The 9108-nt window shown below is 53.6% G+C and overlaps 1 long non-coding RNA gene across 1 annotated transcript; it reads right to left on the bottom strand.

Annotated features, from left to right (window-relative positions):
• Window positions 1–2831: 2831 nt before the first annotated feature.
• Window positions 2832–3697, bottom strand: LOC133626897 (uncharacterized). The gene is made up of 2 exons (XR_009819829.1): window positions 3565–3697; window positions 2832–2947 (listed from the first exon to the last, which is right to left on the bottom strand). It is a non-coding gene; the product is annotated as an uncharacterized LOC133626897 (long non-coding RNA).
• Window positions 3698–9108: the final 5411 nt, after the last annotated feature.

The raw sequence follows: 9108 nt of genomic DNA, 5'->3' as shown, positions 1-9108 counted from the left end.
CGGGAAATGGGGCCGCGCCGGGAGGGGGCGGGCGCGGCTGGCCACGCCCAGCAGCGGCGCTGCCGCCGGGCCAATGGGGAGCGCCGCCCCACGCGCAGGAGCCAATGGCGTGGCGGCACGGGCCGTGGCGCATCTGGCGGGGCCGCGCCCCGCCCCGCGGGCTGCAGCTGGCAGCGGGGCGGGAGCGGGGCGGGAGCGGGGCCGGAGAGGGCCGGGAGCGGGAGCGGGGCGGGGAGAGGAACGGGGAGAGGAACGGGAGCGGGGCGGGGAGCGGAACGGGAGCGGAACGGGAGCGGGGCGGGGAGCGGGGCGGGAGCCGCGGGAGCGGGGCGGGGCAGCCCCCGCAGTGCCTCCTCCCCCCGCGCTGCCCCGCGGCCGCTGCCTCGTGCCCCCTGGCGGCCGTGCTGCGTTCCTGCGGTTCCTGCGGTTCCGGCCGCTCGTGACACCGTCACTCCCGACACGGTTGTTCGGTCACGCAGCCAGCGCTCTGACAGCCGCGGGAAACCTGGGGTACACACCGGGTACATCACAGGATCACGGAATCTCGAGGGCTGGAAGGGACCTCGAAAGATCATCCAGTGCAACCCCCCTGCCAGGGCCACCAGCTCACACAGGAACTCATCCAGCTGGGTTTGGAATGTCTCCAGAGAAGGAGACTCCACATCCCATCTGGGCAGCCCCTGCCAGTGCTCCCTCACCTGAGCAGTGAAGAAGTTTCTCCTTGTGTTCCTTTGGAACCTCTTATGCTCCAGCTTATACCCATTACCCCTTGTCCTGTCATTGAACATAAATAGCCTGGCTCCATCCTCCTGACACCTGCCCTTTACAGATTCGTAAACATTAATGAGGTCATCCTTCAGACTCCTCCAAGTTGAAAAGCTCCAGCTCCCTCAGCCTTTCATCAGAAGGGAGATATTCTACTCCTTTAATCATCTTTGTGGCCCTGAGCTGAACTCTCTCCAGCAGCTACCAGTTCTTCTTGAACTGAGGGGCACAGAATTGGACACAATATTCCAGATGTGATCTCATGAGGGTAGAGTAGAGGGGGACGAGAACCTCTCTTGACCCACTGCCCACAGCCCTTCTCATATAACCCAGGATGCCATTTGCCACCTTAGACACAAGGGCACATTGCTGGGTCATGGTCATTCTGATGTCCACCAGCACCCCCAGGTTCCTTTCCCCAACGCTACTCTAACAGTTCATTCCCCAAGCTATTCTGGTACATGGGGTTGTTCTTTCCCAGATTAGATTTCTCTTTTACATGGTCACATCCCAGCTTGGAAAAAAAGCCCCTACATCACATCTATAAAAAAAAATAACCTCTGCCACAAATGTTTTTATCAGATAAAATACAGTAAAATAAGAACTGTCTCAAGTAATGAAACAACTTTCCCTTAAAGGTTAAAACACAAAACCAGGCACTTGTTTAATCCAAAGGTTTGAAAATGATGCACTGTGGTGAATAAAATGCTTCTGTGTGCCCTGACCACACAGCCATGAAGGCTGCTGTCAGCTGGGCCCACACATCACAGCTGCAGGCCAGCACGTTGCACCTACATGGGGCCAGTGCTGAACCTGCTCCTGCAGGATGCAACACGGGGCCAGGAGAGAGCTGCCAGTCCACCAAACCACAAGAGAACTTCCCAAAAGCTGAGGGAGCTGACAGTTGGGGACTGCTCTGTGCTGTCACATCACAGTGCTCTGAAACCACCCCACTTCTGAAGCATGCTGTGGGCCTCCCAGAGTCTGCCCTGCTTTGTGGAGGGCCACAAGTTAATAAATAATTAGGTGGAATCACATGTTTAAATTAGAAGTTCGTAATGAAAAAATGGCTCAGGAATTCAAAGAGTCCTGAATTCATCAAGTGTTCTATCTGTACATACATGTGTCAAGAGTGCTGGAAACGATGAATGACACAGAAGAAGGTATTTATCTGAGGGGGGTTGTTCTGTTTTCTGTTAATTGGGTAATAAGCTGGTTAAAAGGCAATACCTTGGAGTGCCTCAATTTGTTGGGCTAGGCTGTGTTTAGGCTGAGGGATGGGAATGTTCTGGCATTGAGGGATGCTGATGTGCCCAGCAGACTTTTGTGAGGTTAGGCTGCTCTGATGCTAAGGGATTGGCTAAGATCCTGCCAGGGTCACAGCAACCCCAACAACGTTACTACAGAAGTGGTGTAAATGTGAATGAATTAATGTCAACCCAGTAGGATATGGCACCTTTAAAGGTGTTTTGAGATATGTGACAGCATGTTCTCATTATGAATGTGTAAGTTAAAGGAAAAATAGAAATGGTTATCACTGGGGTACAGTTCCTGGGAGAGTTTCCCAAGAAACCTTCAATGTCCATTAGTCATTTTGTTTTGTTTTGTCAAGGCAAAAGGGCTGTCAAGGACGAAGAAAAAGCAGCAACTCCCTAGCAAGGCTTGGCTGTGGATGGGCTGTCTGATACTCTTGGAAAATAGTTGTTAGTTTCACCTTGATATTGGCTGGAATAAAGCTGCGTCTTTGTGCAGTGAGGTCAGTTTAGCTGCCTCAGGACAAACTTTACTATAGCTTTGAAGCCCCTCCTAATCTCACCTCAATGTGACAAGACAGATGACCATCCAGGAGAAGCCACGGTCCTCTCCTAGAGACAAACCACTGCTCGGGACACACCTGAAGAAGGTTCTTTTTTTTTTTATCTGAGAGAGAATGGAGATAAAATAAGTTATTTTATAGCCTCTGATGAGCCTCCAAGAGCTGGTACAGCCACAGTACCACCACATCCCCAGGAAAGGCGGAGCTGTGAATATTATCAAACAAGTGCAACACCTTCCAGAAACATCACCTGAGATGTGACCTGTCGGGTTGATCTCTGGCACCGTAGCAAGGATGAGGCTGCTGGAGTCCAAACACAGACCTTATTAGGGGAGTAATTCCACAGGAAAGTCATGATGCCATTTCCTAGAATCACAGAATGGTAGGGGTTGAAGGGACCTTTAGAGAACATCTAGTCCAACCCCAACGCTGAAGCAGCTTCACCAAGATCAGGTCACTCGGGAACGCGTGCAGGCAGGTTTGGACGGCCTCCCGAGAAGGAGGCTGCGCAGCCTCCCCGGGCAGCTGTGCCAGGGCTGCCTCACCTCACACTGAAACAGTTTTCCCTTATGATTAAATGGAACTTCTCGCGTTCCAGCTTCATCCCGTTACCCCTTGTCCTGTCATCGCATACAACATGAAAAAGTGCCGCCCCAGCCCCCCGACACCCGCCATTCCGATGTTTGTAATACTAGTGAGGTCCCGGGGTGTGCGGTGAGGCAGCCCTCGGGACGGCTCGGTTCCTGCCGCCGTGTGGGGCCGCGGGGCAGCGGCCGGGAGCGGAGGGAGCGGCGCCCTCCCGCCCCGCCCCGCCCCGCCGCCAGGTGGCGCTGCGAGCCCGGTGACGGCCCCCGCGCGGCCCGCTCAGCCGCAGCCCCCGGGGCCGGGGCACGGGGCGGCGGGCACGGGGGAACGTCCCGCAGGGGGTTATCGGGCTCATCACCCGAGCAGCGAGGGGTTTGCGCGTTCCTCGTGACACTCACAGTCGGGCCGGTTCCCGGCGTCCTGCGGCAGCGGCGCCGCGTCCTCGGGAGCCGGCGGGGCGGACGGGCGCCCGGCGCTCGCTCCCCGCCTTGAATGGTGCCGGTGACTTCACCCGGCGCAGCCCGTGCTGCTGCTTCCACCGCGAGCTCGCCCCGCTCCGCTCTCCTCTGCCGTTCCGCTCGCGCCCTTCACGCCGCAAGCCGAGGGCTGGGCTCCCGCCGCCCGCCCTGAGCGGCCCCGCTCTCCCGAGCCACCGGGCTCGGAGCGAGCAGAGCCCGGCTGCAGCTGCCTCGCTGGGCTCTCCGGCATGGGAAAGGGTCAGCGGGTGGGAAAGCCGGGACAGCCGCTCCTGCGTCTCCCGTCCAAGCGATACACGCAAAGGCAGGGAGGTGACGGGGACCACGAAGCGAGGTACGCGGAGCACACGGCGGCTATTCCCCCCACGGCCGGCAGCCACACGGCACCGACCAGCCCGGGGGCTCTTCCGAGGGGCCAGTGCTCACAGCCAACAAGCCCCAATTGATTCCCTGGCGCCTTCCTCCGCGGTGCTTGACACAAGCGGAGAGCAGATGGAAAAAAAAGTATTTCTACAGTCTAGGGCACGGACTTTTCATGCTTTTAATGAAGAAAAATCTTTTAATTCTTTGCTTAAGTCCACTCTCCTGTCACCCTCGCTGAGCCTCCCCGAGGTTTCCATTGCCTCTGGCAATACAAACCATGGAGTTCCAGCTACCTGGCCTCCAGTCACAGGATCGCTGCATAAGGCTCCTCTTTTAGAAACTTCCTAAGTGAATTACCAAGTTCTGCTACTGGGGACTTGTGACACTTGGCAGCGTGTCCTGGAAGGACAAGATTCCCTTTCCCATGATGTTTTCAAAAGCTTGGGTATGCTAGAGAAAAAACCTCATTTATATGTGATTTGTAACAAATTCCTCAAAGTTGGCGGCTACAGCTACCTAGGAAATAGCAGACCACTGTGGAGAACTTCTGGAGAGTTAGTGGGCAGCAAAGTCTATGCCATTTTGGGGGGAATACAAGGAGACAGGCTACTCATAAAATGCAAAGTCACCTCTTGCTACCCCTGCTCAGGCAGACAGCCCATCTCTTAAAGGCCAAATGGCTTCAGCATGGACCTCTGCAACGTAGGACTGAACACTGTAGCTTCTGCTCTGCCACTGCTCCCTCCCACAGGCATTTGTGTGCACGCTGGCTCTCCCTCCTTTTCTTTCTCTTGCAGAGCCATGCAGTGGGTGCTCCAACCTCCAATTTGCTCTGGAAAATTTTCAGTCTGGAAGGGGAAGGTATTTTGCTCACGTTGTCTCACCGGCTGGAGGCAGTGGTGCCAACCTCCAGGTATCCTCTCTGCAGCTCTTGGTAGGGCAAAGAGCAACGTGGAGATAAATCGGGGATTGAGCAACTCAGCACTGCAAAGGCCAAGCATGCTAGGTCAGAGGTGAGCAGAAAATCAGCAGAAGACCAACAAATACCCGAGCATCACCATGTCACATGGGAACAAGGGGTGAGGGAGCACTTAGGGAGGGGGAGGACTCTGGTCAGTAACAAAAGGACTGAAGGAGGCCAGGAGACACGGCCTGCACCCGCCTGGGGAGCTCCTGCCACTGGAGGCTGCAAGGCAGAGTGTGACAGCTGTGGTTTCAAAAGAGAGGAAAGCGTGTGGCAATCGGGTTTTATGTTAAAATGAGGCAAAGCCTCGAGCCTGCCCTAAGAGCTGGGGGGAGATGGAAGGAGAGCCAACCCCTCTCCCAGTTGAGACATTGTCCCTGTCTGACATTTCGTAAGTGTTGGCTTTGTGCAGCAAAGGACGGCAAGTGGGAAGGCAACAGACTGCAATCTGGCCTCTGCCAGGTACAGCTTAGGAGCTGTTGTTGGTGTAAGGTGTGTGGCTGTATAAAGAGGGACCTGGGGCTAGGAAGAAGAAAAAACAGAGCACACAACATGCTCAGAAATAAATTTCAATTTTACTTCTCTATTTTGCAGCCTTTGTTGCAACATTGCTCTGCTTCAGTCAGGCTTTCAGGCCAGGTCCCCTCCTATCCCCCCGAGACCTTCCCACACCACCTCTGTGCTGCCTCCCAGCCTGCCTGCTTGCATGGATACTAATCTGCCCTGGAACCCCTTGCATTCCCCTCTTTAGCTCACCTCCAACAAGTTACATCTTGTTCATTGATGCAACTGTCAACTTCTGGCATTCACTTCTCTTGGCTTTCTCTCTTTTGCCCCTCCAAGTTGTTTCAGACTGCAGGTCTATGGGTGAGCAGTTGTGTTCACATGAGGTTTCGTGTGATGCAGCTCTAATCTTACTGATCAAGTTACTGCAAGGGAAATAATACCTAAAACAAACTTGCAGCAAGAAGCACCAGAAAATACAGACAGTCTTTTTCTAGAGTATGATTCTCAGTCCACAGATCTTCTTATAAATCAGTGCTGGAGCCCCCACTCTTAAACCAACAGCATCTCCCCAAAGCAGGTGTCAGCAGGGACAGCTGCTGTAGACCTGGAGCACATGAACTGGAGAGCTTGCAAGAAATCCTGGGAAAGAAGACAATTTCCAGGGAGGCAATGCCTCTCCAGTGCTTTAGTGTAGGTCCGAGCCTGGGGCTGGAAAGCTGTGGCTTCTACAGTACAAAAGGAAAACTAGGAAGTAGAATTTAATTAATGACAGAAATGAGCAGTGAGGATGAGATTCTTCCCTCCACCTTTTCCCCATCCTGGTATCCTTCCACTGCCCTCACAGTATCTGTAGTTTCAGACATGAATGTAGAGGAATATGGATCCCAGTGCATCAGAATGATTTGATTTTTTTTTTCCTGCTCAAAAATGTTCAAGTTCAAGAAACTTGTGAGTTACACCGTCTCTTTCCTCATCTGACTAGTTCTGAAAAAAATAAACCATAAAATGACTAGAAAGAAGGTGCTTTCCACAGAAGTGCTGCCTTTCTGCTGGAAATTGCTCTGCTGGGAGACGTGCTGTGGAAGGGCTGCCGCCCACAGAGGGAGACTAGTGCCCAGATCCCTACACCAGCAATGTCTCCATCTCTTTTCCTATCTAAAGCATCTCTCTGAGGAGGTTTTCGAGGACAATTATTAGCTGCCTCTGCACACCTGGCCAGGCCAAGCCATGGCACTTGCAGGGACAGAGCTCGGTGTGCCCAGACTTCCACCCAACCCTCTGTGGTGCGAGTCTCACTCTGCACCTGTTCCCATTTCTAAAACCCCATTTCTCGCCATGCATTTGTTACGACAAGTGCAGAAACAATTTAAAAGAGACCAGAGTTAGCTCAGAACCTGCTCACCGAATGCTGGGGCTTTGGATAAGTGGTTAGTCCCGCCGACAAGGTTCCCATGAGAAGCTGAGAACAGACGTCAGCTCCCTGAAAGTGGATGTTGGGATTTGAGGTGAGCTGGAGGAAGTTTAAAGAGATCCAGGTACAGCAGGGAGGCGAGGGGCGAGAAGGGAAGGAGGGGACAAGCTGGGCATCCAACCTCAATTACCACCCTGGCTGATGTGTGATCTCGGTGACTACGGGATTACTCAGCACTGGCCTGGGAGGGAGGTGTGGGCCACACCATCCCTGATATAATCTGTTTCACATGACAGTTGCACAGACATTTTATTTTGTTAGGGAAGATCAGCCCAGGAAGGAACACAACTTTCTGCTGCAGAGCAGCAGAGAATAGGGCAGAAATTTGAAGAGGGCAAATTTAGATCTCCAAAAATATCTTGAAAAATTGCCCAGGAAATTTACCAACTGGCTTTAGCGTTCAATTTTGGCCAAGAGCCGTGGCAGCTGGAGACCTGTCAGGGTAACACCAAGAAACACCAACCAGGCATTTCAGCAGGTTACCATGGCAGGAGACCTTCTGCTTGTGGGTCCCTGAGACGTTTTGGAGGTAGGAAGCACATGAGACCGATTTGAAGAGTCTGATTGCAAGGGCCAGTTAGGGCAGCCGCTGGATGTAACTGCCAGATCAGAATGCAGGATAAAGACGCAGGATGAGGGAGTAAACAGACAGAAGGACAAGCCCTGGCTCACTGCAACCTGCCAGTATTTGCACCCAATACAGATGTTTGTATTTATGAAGGTATGGGCTCCAACTACAACCTCCAGACCCAGCTCTCTGGCCAGGCCCAGCTCCAATTTAATCTCTGGTGCATTCACAAAAGATTAACTTGGCAGATAAAGATGGAACTAGAAATATTTGAAGCCTGAAAACCTGTTGGGGTACTTTTGTGATGCAAAGACAAACCCCTTTTGAAAGGTGAAAAGAAAAAGCAAATGAAAAAGAGTAAAAAAAAAAAAAGAAAAAGTCCAAAGATCCACTGGCTGATTCTTGAATTCTTCCTCTTTTCAAAGTTCTGAGGTTTGGACATTGTGAACAGTTGACTGTTTGAATCGTATAATGCAATACCTGTTCCTCTGGCTTAACGTTACAATATTTCCCACACCGCAGGATTGCTTCACATTATTCTAAGAGGCAGTGTCATTTTCCCTGCAGTGCTGGGTCTTCTTTACTGAGGCAAAGGACACTCCTACTTCCTTTAATTATATGTTTTGTTTTAAATTAATGTCCTTTATTCTGGGGATGAATCACCAGCTTGTAGACAGGTAAATGTGGGAGTAAGAGAGTGAAAATATAAGTTTGATTCCCAAGGTGGGTGTATTTAATTAAAACGGACATCAAGATTCTGTCTTCCTTCCCAAACTTACCCCGCAATTCTAAAAACATTTGGATTCCATGTTTCTGTGCACGTATCTCACTTTCCTTCTGCATCCCGTCCCCTTTGGCTTCAGCACACAGACTCACTATCGCTTGTGTACCCAGACGGTTGCACCATGTCATGTAAAGTAAATACAACGAGACAAACTTTAGGGGCACTGTCCTGCACGAAGAGATGGGGAGGGTAGCTCTGGGTTTGCTCGACTCTCTGGCTAGCAGGAGCCGGGGGAAGGAGGCCCGAAGCAGAACCGTGCCCTACTCAATGCCCCTTCTTCGCTCAGCTCTCTCCTCCGAGCACGTCCCCACGGACAGGTCTGCCTGCCGGTGGGATTCACTCCAGCGAGCACGGGACGGGGAATAACGGGATCCGTCCTCTATTCGCAGAACTGCCCCTGTCTTGCCAAAAGGACTCGGAAAAAAAATCTCTCTTGCCTGGATTTCCCCGAGGGCAGACAGGGGCTCAGGCGGAACCTGCGCCCACCCCGCGCTCAGGTGCGAAGGACAGAGCCCGCCCTGGCCCGGCCGCAGCCCGCGCGTGTCCCCGCCGCCCCCCGCGCCCCCGGGGGCTGAGCCGTGCCCGCTGCCAGCCCTGTCACGCCGAGCCCCGGCCCCCCATCACCTGTGGGTCCCACCCCCCAGCAAAGCCCCGTTCCTAGGGCGGGCCCCGCTCCGCCCCGCACCGCCCCACAGCGCGGGACCCGCACCGCCCCGCACCGCCCGCCCACCCCGGTGCCTCCTCCGAGGCCGGGGCCGGCGGCTCCCGAGTGTGCGGCGTGGCGGGCGGCCAGGCGGTGACGCGCCTGT

This window comes from Colius striatus, chromosome 16 (genome assembly GCF_028858725.1).
Source record: "Colius striatus isolate bColStr4 chromosome 16, bColStr4.1.hap1, whole genome shotgun sequence".
NCBI lineage: Eukaryota > Metazoa > Chordata > Aves > Coliiformes > Coliidae > Colius > Colius striatus.
The sequence above is the reverse complement of the archived record's forward strand: the minus strand, read 5'-3'. Positions and strand labels throughout refer to the sequence as shown.